The 15,595-nt window shown below is 40.6% G+C and overlaps 1 protein-coding gene and 1 pseudogene across 2 annotated transcripts in view; one reads left to right on the forward strand and one right to left on the reverse strand.

Annotated features, from left to right (window-relative positions):
* C1GALT1 (core 1 synthase, glycoprotein-N-acetylgalactosamine 3-beta-galactosyltransferase 1) overlaps positions 1-15,595 on the forward strand; it is a 66,816-nt gene that overhangs the window by 41,895 nt on the left and 9,326 nt on the right. Inside the window, exons 5-6 of one of the 2 annotated variants that reach the window (XR_006384274.1) lie at positions 328-368; positions 690-766. The gene's annotated coding sequence lies outside the window, so the exon portion shown is untranslated. The remainder of the gene's footprint in view (positions 1-327; positions 369-689; positions 767-15,595) is intronic. The other variant, XR_006384273.1, reaches the window with a different exon arrangement.
* Positions 14,071-15,436, reverse strand: LOC122904847 (annotated as a pseudogene).

A 15,595-nucleotide genomic window follows, 5' to 3' on the forward strand; every position in this document is an offset into this window, starting at 1 on the left:
CTAAAACTTTCGATGTAAAATTACCCGAACTTCCTGTTACTACTAAAACTGAAATAAATGAAGCAAGAGAAATAGAAGCAGTGAACATGTGAAGCAGGCACTTTACCCAAAAGCACAGTTATTTACCTCAGCGAGATTATTCTTTTAAAGAAGTTAGAGTAGGTTGGTTTCCTTTGACACCCGTTTTTCTCCAGACTCCACCTTATGTGACAGGATGGTAGTGGTTTCCTCCCTCAGTTATTGTTCCTCTTAAACCTAAGAATTTAACATGACATATCATGTTAAAATTAGAAGTCTTGTTTACTACTTCTTTCTCCTCTCCCACAGGTAATTCTCCTAAGATTCAACCCACGCTCTGTACACAAAAGGTCAGCAAATAGTTGATTTATTTTATTGACTTAAATATATCAAAATCCCACCCAGAATCCCAGGGTATGGTAATACAGACGTCAAATCTCTTAATACCCTAATTTAAAACCAGTTGGTGTACACCCTTTTTCATATGAGAAATAATGACAGAAACAATCTGACAAGTAATAATGAGACTTATAGAGCCAAGGGTGATTGCAGTTAAACCTTCGCTTTTCCTGACACTTTAGAGCTATCTTCTAGGAATGTTTGCCCTCCCCTGTTAACAAAACACGGAACAAAACTCCTTCAGGGACCTCACTCTTCATTTCGTTCAACAGTTTGGATAGAAAAGGGAGCTCTGTACCTTGAGGCAACACAAGTGTTTGAATGACCCTGTTTCCTACCACAGGAAAAGGTCAGTAATTTTGATTCACGGCTCTTTTTCTGCTTCAGTATTTTAGCCCTGAGTACAGGTAATTAAAGAGTAATTTTACTTCACTTAATGTATTGTGATCCCGGAATTTCCTTCCCACTGAATAAAATTTAGCTCTCTGCTAAACATGTAAAATGGGTGAAGGTTACCATTAGACAAGTGGGAACAGATCAGCCCCCTGCTCTGTACCACCAGTGAGGATTTTGGCACACTTCCTACGTTTGGACTCTCAACAGAAGAACAAAACCTTCAGTAATGAGTGGAGGATTGTGCTGTCAATCACTGTGAAGGGAGGACTGGCCTGGTACAGGGAAGCTTGAGGTAGACTTCTGTCTTGAGAGAAGGAGTGGTGTGTAGTTAAGCCCTTTGCCTAGCCTCTCAGTAGCCCTTCCTTCATTTTCTTTCTCTTCAAGACCAATTCTTGGATTCATAGGAATGACTATTTTTACCCCCCAGGTACCGTGCTGGCCCTAGGGTTGCAGAGAGGAAAAGATACAGTCTTGCCACTGGGTAATTCAGTGTTTAGGGAACACTCCTCTAACTTAACTGTAACAGAACTGATGACAGTCTTCAAATATATTAAACCAAAATGGGCAGTGAAGGCTAAAGGACTTAAGGAGCAAAACTCAGACAACAGATGCCCATTTACTGAGATAAAGCCCTGCCAGGGGCACTACCCAGGGCAAGGAGGCTTTTTATGAGATTAGAATTTGAGAAAGGTCTCCCAGTAACTTCTGTAGTGGAAAGTTTTGTTGGTAGTACTTGCTCAAATAAGCCCATCTATTGAGTTTTTTGTTTCGTTTATCAAATATTTCAGTTCTAGAATTTCTATTTGGTTGTACGGTATAATTTCGAGGTCTCTGCAAATGTTCCCAGTCTTATTTCTTTACGTCTTAAATATAGTAAGCATAGATGTTCTAGAATCTGTCTTCTACCCCCATTACCTGGACTACCACCACCACCACCGTGGCTCTATTTCTGTCAGTCACTTCTTTTGGTATTCAGTTACATTTTCTTCTTATTTTTTTAGTACCATCTTTGTCAGAAACATCACACTTCTTTGTAGTCTTTTTGAATAGGACAGATGAATCTGTGTCTCACCTTGCAGAAACCATAAAAATCTATGCCATCCTGAAGTCCTCCAGGGGCAATAGAGTCTGTGAAACTGTCAACCCAAGAATCCCACTCACCTGCTGACTGGCCTCCTACTGAAGTGAAGAAGTTACACAGAGAGGTCAGCCAGTGATCACCCTCAGAGAATAGAACGGGAGAGGAGCCCACTCTGATTCCTGTGATGTATAATATCTACTTTGTACTGACTAGGATTCAGCCTAATCAAATCTCTTCATTTTAGACAATCAAGGATTAGCAAAACCTGCATGGTCTTAAAAGGATAAACTTGTATTTAATTCCTTAATGGTCATACTTCAGTGAGGGCTCCATGAACTCATTGTAGAGAACAAGTACTAAGGCGGTAGCTTGCATTTTTGGAGCATTTTTGAGTCTTAGAAGCAAGCCAGGCACTGTATGCTTAGCTGACCTAAATTCATGAAAAGCCAGGTTTGGAGAAACTTCCAAGTTTTCATCTCGATAGTAAAAGCTAAGGGTTGGGCCCTATGCACTTCTGAACAGATACTATCTCAGCTCTAAAGGAGTTTCTAAAGTTAAGTAGAAGTCTGCAAGTTCTCAAATTTTGAAGTCAAGTCTTAAAATACAGAATAAGCTCCAGGTCTGGGCTTTTCTTGCTGGAGTTAGAACCTTGATGTTGTATCTCCAAGAACACCCTCAAACAGTTAATGGGCTGAGACACCCTCACACCAACAAATCAATAGTAGTGTGACATATTGCACTTGGGGAATAAGCACAGACACTTTGACTATACTAACTTTGATTTTGTATGTTAAAGCCACATGCCTAATAGCATTTCTGTCTGATAGCTGAGTAGGTTGGAAATAACTGCTATTCTCCAACTCATCTGTTCACCATCCTGGTCTTGATCCTAGAGTAGGGAGATAAATTGAGAGCAAAAAGTGAAGTTACTAGTTCAATTTTATGAGCATTATATTAAGTGACATCCAAGAGACAATCTTACATGAAGAGTTGTTAAGAATAAAAACAGACTTGGGGAAAGGTTGAATTACATATTTAGTTGAAAATTAAATGACATTTTAGATTCACAGAGAGCAAGAATTATGTCTCATTTATCTTTGTATCTTCCACAGAGATTTGCAGAGAGTAGGTCATTCATAAATATTTGTTCAACTGAGAGGATCTCAGACTTTCATTACTTAAGCCTTATATCATAGCATATCCGTTTGCCTTGGTCACAATCCAAGGGGTTTGGGCTAGATTTATCTTTGAAGACTTCTCTAGCCCTAAAGCTAATCATTCTGTTATGCCAGTGTTTCTTGCATTTCAGTGTGCTCAGGAATCACCTAGTGTGCTAGTTCTAGCACAGAATCCTAGGCCAAGTAGGTCAGGAGTGGGGCCCAGGAATCTGAATTTTCAAAATCATTCTGGATAATTCTAATGCAAGCAGTGTAAAGCCTCACTTTAGAAGCGTTGAATTATACTGTACACTCTCTTGTTTCCAGTGTTTGCTTAAAATGTACCAATTTACTGTTATCACTCTAAAGAATATAATATTTTAACCTAGGGTGATTCCCTCTAAAAATGTACGTTTTCTATTTTTAAATATCTTTTGAAGCCACATTTTTAAGCCAGCATGAATAGTGCAGGAAACTTGTTTCCTACACCTCTTATCCAGAGATAGGAAACTAGGTTTCCCATACCTCGTATCCAGAGATAGCCACCTCGATTTCCCACCACACTTAACACTTTGTGCCCTCACTCTTTAAAGTTGGGTTAAGAAGTGCTCTTTTCAAATCCTCCCAATTTCCACAAAAACCAAAGACATCAGAAGACCTAGAAAATGCTTACAGAAGTGTCTACTTTGGGGCATGTAATAGACATTTATATACATGAATCTGACCTGTGTCTTAACATCCAGACTGATTCTACCTTGTGCTATTCTTGGGCAACTATCTATTATTCTCTCTAGGGAGGTTTTCAGATACTAGCTCAGCATCATTGTCAGTTCCAGCCAAATTAACTCTTTAAAAGATGTGACTCGAAGTCAATGGGTCAGGGCTCTTGCTGCTCTCCAGAAGAGCCCATCCTTGTCCTAAGCAGTAGCACTTTCACCCTTTCAAGGCCATGTTCCCACCTCTCATTGTGGACCACTCTGCAGAATAACTAAGAGATGAATTTGGGGAGAATAATTTCCTTGAGTCATTTTTCAAAAGATGATGGAACCTTCTTAAATGTTGTTAATTTGAACTTTGAAATGACTTTATTATTTTGTAAGTACCGTATCCTGGTTAGCTAACTATGGCTGACAATCCACCCTTTGTCTTGACTGCACCCAAATCGTGTCTAGTGCATCAGAGAGGGAAATAAATTTGATGCACTTATTGCCTCTGAATCTTTTTACTTTTCTGCCATTAGCTTTTATAACTCTTTTCAGCAGATGAAATTGAGACTTGAAAAGAGGAAAATTAAAGCCTTTGATGAAATTTTAAAATCCAGTAAATTTCTTTTCTGGTCATTTTTTAACCAGAACACATGCATACACCCTACACAGGCATAAAGACAGACACATCCTCAAGGTTGATGGGACTTGTTAGAATCTTCTGGTGGCTTGAGATTAACATGCAGGAAAGTGGTTCGGAAGTGACTGTGGAATTCATGCCTCTGGGGAGGTAGAGGGAACAGCTTTGTGCTGAGGCAGACGTTGAACTGTAAGGCGGCCCTAACAGAGGCCTATGCCAGTATCAGGGAAACTCTGGAACAGGGATGGTGCATCTTTCTTGTTCTACTTGGGGCAAGGCTGCCTGGCCTTCATATACCAATATCTACCTGTCACTGCATGAGAACTGCCCAGGGAGGAGGCATGACCTCACAAGGTAGCTCTCAAGCCAAGGATGATTCCCTAAGAGGAACTTGGCTGAGAGCCATCAGTTGCCAGCCCTCCCAGCAGCTGGGGAATGGGTGCCTCGGACTTGAAGGACTAGACCACACCCTACAGTGTCCACTGCGGAACTCTAGTAAAAATGTGGACATGAAAGCTCCCCAATGGCTTCTGCTTCAGGCCTTTATTTTTTGTTCTGTTTTGGCTTTTTAAGATCATCCAGACTTTTCCTCCTCTCTCCACTCTTAATACTTCAATTTTGAGTATTTTTAAGCTTTCCCAAGCTAGAGATTAAAAATCAAGCTAAAACAGTACTTGGCCTAAGATTCCTAAAAAATACTTTGGGTAAATACCAGGTGGTAGGCTTTGCTCCAGAGGAGTCATTTTCTGAATCAATTTGGGCTTCTGAAAAAAGACAATTGAGTTTAGGAGGCAGGGAAGTTGGGGGCTGCCTGTGCTGTGTGATTGGAATGGTCATGGAAAGATTGCCCAGGCCCTGCAGCTCTGAAATAGTCTCCATTTATAACTAGCTCTGAGCCCTCATGGTGCTTATGGTCAGCGTCACTGACCTGGCCCTTGGAATGAACTGTCTCCTCTTGCTTATCACTTTGTGCCTAATTGGAATTCTCAGGCTTGACTGCCTAGAGCCTCCAACCCCTCGAGGTCAGGCCAGACTCCTGATTCTCCAAGCCCATGACCAGGGCATACATGACATGTGAAGCTGACATCACTCCTGTCCCAGTTTTTGCTTAATATGGGAAATAAGTTAACCTAATCGAGCTTCAGTAAAAGACATAACAGCTACTCACACTTCGCCTGGATATTGCTAAATACGGGCTGATAACAAGATTGAAAGATGGGTGAGAGCCACTGGGATGCAGGGGTACTTGAAACAGGAAAGTAGATGGGCAGCAGTGGTAGGCAGAATTGCTAAAGTAGTTCCCCTCCCACCCCCCCCATTCTAAAGGTGTCCCATCCTAATCCCAGAACCTGTGATGATGATGAAGTATCACTTCCATGATTCTGTGGTCATAAACACAGTTTGCTTTGCAATAAAGGGATCATCCTACATTATTCAGATGGGCCCAGTGAGATCACAGAAGCCTTTACAAATGGAGAACTTTCTTCAACTGGAGCAGAAAAGGAGGGCAGAGAGCTTAGAAGAATGTGATACACTGTCGTTGCTCTGAAGATGGGACCATGTGAGAAAAAATGTGAATGGCTTCTAAGAGCAGAGGGAGACCCCAGCTGACATCCAGCAAGAAAACTGGGCCTCAGTCCTACAGCTGCAAGGGACTGAATTTTGCCAACCCCCTCAATTAGCTTGAAAGTATGTTCTTTACCCAAGCCTCCAGACAGGAGTCCAGCCCAGGCAACTCTAAATTCAGCCTGAGACCCTGAGCATGGGATGCAGCCTAGCCTGTCGGGACTTCTATCGCACAGAACTGTGAAGTAATAAATTGGTGTTTTAGGCTACTAAATTTGTGGTCATTGGTTACTACAGCAGTAGAGAAATAGTACAGTATCCAAGATAACAAGTCTACTCAGTATTCTGAAAAGTGCTGTTTCTCTGGGAAAAATGAGAATTTTTTTTCTTTTTTTTAAGATTCCACGTATAAGTGATACCATTCAACATGTTTCCTTGGCTTATTTCACTTAGCATAATGCCCTCCAGATTTATTCAGGTTGCTGCAAGTGGCAAGACATTCTTTTTTTTTTAATGGAGGAATAATATTCTTATATATGTTATATATATTCTCTCTCTGTGTACATTCCTATATAGAGACATTTATATATGTGTGTGTGTGTGTGCGTGTGTGTGTCTGTGTGTATTCCTATATATATAATAGTTACACATACTCATACACACACACACACACATACTCCACATTTTCTTTATCCATTGATCTGTTGACGGATGCTTCCGGTTGTTTCTATGTCTTGGCTGAGGTAAATAATGCATCTGTGAACAGGGATGTGCAGATATCTCTTCAAGATAGTGATTTCAATTACTTTGCATATATACCCAGGAGTGGGAATGCTAGATCATATAATTTTTAACTTTTTGAAGAACTGCCATGTTATTTTCCATAATAGCTATACTATTTTATATTCTCCCTGGAAAAAAAGAGCGAGAAAAACCAACCATGTTAACTCCGATGATGGTGAGGTAAAGTGAGGGGATGGATGCGTTCATTATCTTGACTTTGGTAATCATTCTACAATGTATATAGTATACCAGATCAGCACATTGCACACTTCAAATATATATTAGTCAATTATTCCTCAGTAAAGTTCTAAATAAATATTTTAGAAAACGAAAAGAAAAAGAAAACTAGAATCTGCCTCTGAAACCAATCTATCTGGTGGAAGAGGGGGAGGGGTAGACTAAGAGCCAAAGTTTACATATGTGCACATATTATGTGCTGGCTTGAACTTCGACTTTATAGATGCCACCTGTTTATTTCTAATACTTACCCTATGTGGCAAATACTATTATCCTGATATTATCTCCATGGGCTGCCCATTGGTGTTCAGAGAAATTAACTGATTTGTCCAATGAGTTCTTAGTCCTAGCTGTACCCCAGAATCACTTAATGAGCTTAAAAAAAAATCCAGATGTTCAAGGCTTACTGCTGACCCACTCAAGTCAGTGAAATCCAGGCCTCTGGCCCTTTTTAAAGTTCCTTGGATGCTTCTGATGTAACCCAAATGATGTTCAGCAACCATCCATTTAAAGTGTGGTCCATGGAATCCCTTGAGGGCGAGGGAACACACCAGTGGTGGTCTCCCGACAGCCATCCCCTTCTTCCTTTACAACAGAACCCCAGTTATGTTCAGGTGGCAAAGTGCCTAGCCTTAAGGGATACACCACAGTCGTCTGAATTTTACACTTTAGTCAATTTTCTCACATTTCACTTTCCCAAATACCTTCCCATCTCTTGTAGCTAGAAGCAACCAGTAACTGTCTGACCAAAAACATCTAAGGAGACCCTGCCAGGAATGAGGAATTTCTGGGAAAGATTTTACTTCTGAAAAAAGATAAAAGTACTCACAGAGAGCTATCTGGTACCATTCCTTGGGCATGGTAGTGAGAGGATCTGCTACTGGGAGCAACAGTCCTCTGTGGCCACGAGGTGAAAGGTCTGAGATGAAAAGCTAACATGCTGAGAAGTTAGAACAGAAAGCAAGCTCGGGACTCTGAGGACACCATTGAGCCACACCAACTCTGAAACAACTATTAGGAGACTTTTTACTATGTGAGATAGTTAGATTATGGAGTATTTTGCTACATACAGTAAAAAGTATTTTTAACTACACACAGGACTAATTTAGAATACAGATCAATTTTTGGTAATGGGGCCTCGATTACTTACATTCTGCACAACCACCCAATTCATTGCACTGAAGTAAACACACTGATTCAGGATCACCTATCCAGAAAATGAAGCTTCTTCAAACTGGCCTGTTTTTTCCACTTTATCGTGCCGCAAATGGATGGAAAGACGTCTGTATCCTTTTCTTGTTACAAAAGTCCCTGTGGTAATGTTGGTATTAGTTATATCAAAAAATAATGGGGCGCCTGGGTGACTAAGTGGGTTAAGCTTCTGCCTTAGCTCAGGTCATGATCTCAGGGTCCTGGGATCGAGCCCCGCATCGGGCTCTCTGCTCAGCAGGGAGCCTGCTTCCTTTCCTCTCTCTCTGCCTGCCTCTCTGCCTACTTGTGATCTCTGTCTGCCAAATAAATAAAATCTTTAAAATAAATAAATAAATAAATAAATAAATAAATGTAAGGAGATAACCTGAAGAAAACACATCTACAAGTTTTTTTTTTAAAGAAAAAGTCTAAAACCCATATTTGCATATGAACTAGAAAGTAATGTGTATGTGGAGAGGGGTGGTAGAAGGGGGGGGCGGAGCCTGAACAGGGCTCACTTTTCACAGTGAAGGACTTTTACAAAGGACTGCTGAAGGATCATAGCTCCCAGGATCTCTGAATAATGCTCACCATAATCAGTTTATACAATTTTTTTAAAGAGTTTTATTTGTTTGAGAGAGAGCAAGAGAGTACATGAGCAAGGGGTAGGGACAGAGGCAGAGCGAGAAGCAGATTCCCTGCTGAGTGCAGAGCCTAAAGCAAGGCTCCATCCCAGGACCCTGGGATCATGACCCAAGCTGAAGGCAGATGCTTAATTGATTGAGCCCTCCAGGCGCCCCTATACAACTTTTCATAAATATGTTAACTCTGCATATTATAGTACCCCCTAATAACTTAGATATATAGAAAGACACAATCTCCTTTTCTAAAAAAGCTCCCACGGCGTTTTTTTTTTTTAAGATTTTATTTATTTATTTGGCAGAGATCATAAGCAGGCAGAGAGGCAGGCAGAGAGAGGGGGAAGCAGGCTGCCTGCTGAGCAGAGAGCCCGATGCTGGGCTCAATCCCAGGACCCTGAGATCATGACCTGAGCTGAAGGCAGAGGCTTAACCCACTGAGCCACCCAGGTGCCCCAAAGCTCCCACACTTCTTATTTAGAGTGTCTTTGTGTCTTCATCATGACCCCTAGAGTTGTCTCTGATATTTCCATTTGGAAATGATTTCCTGCATAGTAAGTTGTATGTGTGCTCCTGAAGTGAGTAGCCATCTCCCTTTTGTTCCTTGTCCTATCTGCAGTCTAAAGCACAATGCTTTGAACATAGTAGGAGGTATTCAGCCAGTGTCAACTGCAAGATCCCAAAAGACCCAGCAGGTGACATCTTCTTAAGAACTGCTGTTTTGTGAGGCCCCTGAGCATATCATTAGATCATTCTCTCAGATGGGGCCCCAAACACAGTAAAGCAAAGCATTCTTCTAAACATCAAAGAGCTAAGAAGCTGCAGAGCGAACTATCTGAATTTATTCCTGCGCCCTTTCTCTAGGTTCATTCCTCGCAATGCCCAAGTCACTCTTCTTTAAAATCAATCTCAAATATATGTCCCCTGTAGAGATTACATAGAATAACAAGGTAACTATTTACCCTCAACAAAGGACATTCTGCCATTTAACAGAAAAAAAAAAAAAACTCAATTGTGGGTTTCTCATAAAATTACAATTGAATGTCCTTGATGTAGAGATACATAACTCTTATACATTAGATAAAGCATGATGACTAGTACATGGAAATTTAATATCCACTCACCATAGTAATGCATCAAAGCACAAGCTTTTAGACCCGTTTTCTTTCATTTCACAGTCTTCCTATCCCAGTTCAGTGTTTGCAGCAAGAATCAGGATCTCACTAAATGTACAAAGTAAGTCTGGCCACTTCCTGTCTCACACTGGGCGCTTCAAGGATTTTAGTACATAGTGGCTAACAGTCAATAGAAAGACTTGTGAAATGTCCTTAAAATGTGGATAAAATCAAGCCTGGTCAAAAGGAGCTGCCATTTCCCCATCACCAATGAGCCTAGATGTTCCTTTGAGGCCATAGCTCAAAAGTCCCATTGATCAATCTGAGTTCGCTCCTGTTTTAGAACAAGAAGACCCCCTTCCCCAACAAGGCCTTAGACCTAAGATGTAGTGAATGTTTGTGTGAATGCTTGTGGCTTGAATTTGTCGGAATGGCTTTCTCCCTATACGAAGGGGCTCCTTCCCACATGGCCCCAGGAGAAACAAAATGAACCAGGATTGCAATAGGTTTGGCAAAACTGTCTTTAGGCTCCTGCCTTGCCCAGACTAGTCCTGAGCAACTTTCTGACACTCCAACTGCCTCCTGCCACCCAGAACTTTATTACTTACTAGTTTCCTTTTTTGAAAGGTTAGTACAATTAGAAATGGCTGAAGTTGGGTTTCATCCATTATTTGAACTTTAAATTTTATTTGCAATGAGCAAGACTCTAGCTACCTGAAATCAGGAGATTAAATCATTTGTTGAATGAATAACCTTATGAAGTACTGATCATAGGCCAACAAGGCATGGAGATTGAGCCATCAGGAAGCTTACAGAGAATTAAGGGCATATAAACAGAAGGGTGACATGAGATCTGATTCTATATCAGATTAAAAGTATCCTTTTGTGTGTGGGATGGAGAAGGATGTGCTCTTTAAATCCTAACTTTCAACAAGCCTGAATCTACACTGTTGACTCAGCCAGGAAGAACACTTTGAGGCACACACAGAACAGGCTTACTCAGATGGCAGGAGACCTTATCAGCCAAAGTCCAAGAAATGCCAAGAATCTAGAAAAGAGACACTGAAAGTATTTCAAATAAGAGTTTCTAAAATGATGGTGTTAGCTTTCTTTCTTTTTTTTTGGATGGTGTTAGCTTTTGTTGGACAAGTGTGAAAGTTTTGTTTAAATAGAAATCAACTATGTCTTGATACAGGAAAGTTTAGAAGTTTATCTTGATGCCTGCAAGTCTTTTCAGGTCTGCGTGTCTACTCTGGGCTTTTTGGGGTGCCTGTCAGTGTTTCCAGAGATATTTATGTGTTGGTGATACTCTATTTTATAAATACTTTCTGGATAAAAATATAACTCCTTGAGTACTAGGTATGTTAAAACATACGCCTAACTGCAAAGGAACTTACCAACAACCCTACACTTAAATTCTAGGATAGCATTTTGATTAGAAATGTGACATGAAAATCACTTAATTGATGAGGTATGATAATTATGTATATTCCAACAAGGCTTTCTTATGTAATTTTTTAAATGTTTTTACCTTTTGAAGAGTTAATCCATATGCATGGTGCAAAATTCTAGAGGAAAAGAAAATGCAGGAAAAATACACATCTCCCTTAACTTGCTTTGATTTTAAAAATTAAGTGATGGGAGGAGGTACAGGATAGTGGAGAAAACACTCTCTTAAAAGGAGAATAAAAACAAATGGAGAGAGAATATTAAATGAGATTTAATCCATAGTTTGGAAAAGAAGTGGAAAGAAGCCATAACTCAGTCTGCAGAGAAGACATTGTAGGAAAAAGTAAATAATAGATTCTATATGTTTCTTTATGTGGTTCAATACCTAGTACTAGATGTCACTTGCCTGCCATATATTTATTTACCTATGGTACAATCACTCTGCAAGTTAGGTTTAATTGTCCCAATTTACTAATGAGACTGAGAGTAGGTCATTTTCTTGGATATGAATCCCAGCTCTGCCTCTTTCCAGCAGGGAAAGTTTAAGTTTAAACTTAAGTTTATGGAAAATTTTGAACCTCACTTTCCTCATCTATAAAACAGGAATAAGTTATATCATGAGCATGTGTGTAAGTTCCTTAGCACAGTCTCCTGGACATATGAAAACTTAATTCTTTTATCACTAAGTTGTATCACTAAGCTAAGTTATCTCAATCCTCATCCATGTGACTGGAATTTTATTTCTTCAGAAAATGGGACCCAAGGATCTTACTTGCCATTGTAAGTGTTTATATTATAACATTTTGCTCAGTCTCTGAATCATCAAATTGCAAAGACATCTACTTATATTAGAAACAAAGAAAGAAAGAAAGAGGGAAGGAGGGATGAAGGAATGAAAGAAGGGAGGAAGGGAAAGGCCATAGGATGGAAGGAAGGAAGAAAAGAAAAGAGAAAGGAATGGAATGGAATGGAGGGAGATAGAGGAAGGAAGAAGGAAAAAAGAAAGGAAAGGAAGAAAAGGAAGGAAGGAAGGAAGGAAAGAAAGAAAAGAAAGGAAAGAAAAGGGAGAGAGGGTGGGAGGGAGGGAACGGGAGAGGAGAAAGAGGGAAAGATATAGGCCCTCTATCTCCATTTCTTATCTATGAGTCCCTGATTCTATGGTGGTATGAGCCTCACATCTCCTTTATGCTCTCCATAGTTCCATGGACTATCAGTTATAAGGGGTTCTAGCCTTTTGTAGGGTGATGAACTACATTTTTTTTTCCTCAATAAACTCCACTAACACATGGCCACCCAGAGAGAGGAGAAAACTTTTCTAGGGTCTGTCTTCAGAGCCAGATTAAGAAGGCCAAAGGGCATCTAGTAGGACACCAATCTTTAAGGGGCATCAAAACATTTCTGGACATAATAAGATTCATAAAACCATGTTAACCAAAACTCACCTCAGGGAGAGTATGTTTATGTATGGAATACTTTGTTAGACTGTTGAACATAAGTGCCAAGCCCTCTGGGTCCATTCTGGAGTAACACTAGATATTCATCAAAATACCAAGTATCGGTTCAGGGTTCAGTTAACGGAATGCTTACTGTTTTGCTCTTGGGGTGTAAAGGATTGAGACTTGAGTTGGGTACTGCTCACCAACCTCCCACCTCCTCCACCCTTTCTCCATGCAAAACTCAGCCTCACCAAAAACCACTGTCGAAAAATAGTTGGAGGGACGCCTGGGTGGCTCAGTTGGTTAAGCAGCTGCCTCCGGCTCAGGTCAGGATCCCAGCATCCTGGGATGGAGTCCCGCATCGAGCTCCTTGCTTGGCAGGGAGCCTGCTTCTCCCTCTGCCTCTGCCTGTCACTCCGTCTGCCTGTGCTCTCGCTCGCTCTCTCTCTCTCTCTCTGACAAATAAATAAACGAAATCTTAAAAAAAAATGTTGGAGATAAAATTTAAGAGATTAACCACATACTCATAGATCTTGATTTGTATTTCCAACTATTACCTGGGATGTCATATATAGAACCTATACCATGTCTTGATGTTAGGTTTACAGTTCAATCCTCTACACTAGAGGCTGTTTGTTGGAGCTCTTCCCTTCCTGGAAGAGGGAGACATGTCTGATTTCACCAAGAATACAGATTGAGCCATCGCAGTAGAATTTGTTGGCCCCACATTTTGCTAATGGCCAATTCACCACTACACATAACTGAGTCAAGCACTACTCCCTGCTATTATTTGCAATTGCCAGTAAGAATGTGTGTGTCAGTGAGTTGATCCTATTATATAGAGCTGTTGGGTTGTAGCTCCATCTGTCTTACAACATTTTGGGGTCTTTCTTGATGCATGTGTAGATAATGACATGACAGCAGCGTAGATAAGTTTGCCTGAGTAGTTGGCCATTAACTGTTAATATGTTGATGGTGGTTTATTCCATAGTCAAATTTCATATCTTTGTCAGGTTTTTGTGCCATGTTATATGGACACACCCCCTCACACACACACACACACACACACACACACACACCAAAACCAGAAATTTCATTCATCTTTACTTGTAGACTAAAGAGAAATGGATCTGAATAACCACCATGTTACTATGTACCTTGCTACTTCAAACATTGAAAATGAAGATTTTTTTTGAGCTTTTATATTTGAGTTTATTCTTCATTTAACTTTTAAATCACTACTATAGTTGAATGTTAAAACAAAAACAATAGCAAGTAGTGAGCTATGATTATAGTCCTTCACTCATTCACTACTGCACATAAAATGCCAGCAGTGTTATTCACTGGCCCCATTAAGAGGTCTGACACTGAACACCACCCTTGGGATGATGTTCATCATCCTCATATGCTTCCCTATTGTAATGGCGCCGTCTTTCCTGATTTGGATCAAAGTCCACCAGTTCTACCTGGTCCTTTTCATCAGTCTCTTCTACTTCCTTCCTCTCAGGTAGGAGTATTTCCAGCAAAGAGAGTTTATCAGGAGACAGAAAGCCATTCTCAGGAAAGTGTACCTTAAATTCGATGATGAGGTGACCCTTCTCATATGGCCTACGATAAATTGGCATGCCTTCATTTAGCACACACTTGATATCTCCATGCTTGACAATTTGACCTGGATGAGAGGTGATGACAATGGTTCGGTTGTCAAGAGTAGATGTTGGCTTTTGAAAACTGCACAGTGCTTCAACCAGCTGTATGTCCATACACATGAAAAGGTCTTCTCCTTGCCGAGTAAAAACAGCATGGTCCTTCTGATCTAAAACAATGATAATATCTCCTGGTTCCAGTCCTGGTTCTTGGTCTCCTTCACCATGGAATGTTATCTTCTGGCCATCTTTCATGCCTTTGTCAATATGAACTTCTAGAATCTTCTTCTCTTGAACTATCTTCCTTCCATTGCAGCTTTTACATCTATCTTTAGGACTGATCCGTTCCCCATGGCCCTGGCACTCCATGCACACAGACTGAATTTGCTGAACCATTCCAGGTCCTATCTGATGAATTCTTATTTGCATTCCAGTACCTCGGCAATTGGGACAACACTCAACTGCTCCTTTCTTACCACCTTGGCCTTCACATTTATTGCAAATCACATTCTTTTGCAGAGCTAGTTTTCTTGTTGCACCATTATATAAATCTTCTAAGGTTACTGAGAGCTGATGCACAACATTTTTACCTCTCCTTTCTCTCTGCATTCTTCCTCCTCCTCCAAAAAAACATACCAAAGATGTCCATGGGGGAGCCAAAACCACTACCAGCTCTACCTTCTTTAATTGCCTGTTCACCTCCTTTGTCATATAATTCCCCTTTCTTTGCATCAGAGAGTACTTCATAAGCTTGAGAAATCTGTTTAAACTTCTCTCCTTCATTTGGATTCTTATCAGGGTGGTACTTCAAGGCCAGTTTCCTGTAGGCCTTTTTCAGTTCTTCTTGTTGGCATTGGGTTTGACCTCCAAAACTTCATAATAAGTGGTTTCTTTCACCATTTTCTACAGCCGGTGAGAGGGCCGAGGCCGATGTGGGGGAGCGGGAAGGAGCGCGTTGCTGGGTGCAGCTCAGGTAGCCACCACTCCTGGAGATTTTTTTTTTTTAATGTGAGAAGATACACTTTGTTATCATGCATATACAAGGGAATGATTTGATCATAGCACAACCTTGAGGACATGTGAGTTTGTGTGACTTGAGGAGTTCTGGACACAGACAAACATCCTAATAAGTATCAAAT

This window comes from Neovison vison, chromosome 4 (assembly GCF_020171115.1).
Source record: "Neovison vison isolate M4711 chromosome 4, ASM_NN_V1, whole genome shotgun sequence".
Lineage (NCBI taxonomy): Eukaryota > Metazoa > Chordata > Mammalia > Carnivora > Mustelidae > Neogale > Neogale vison.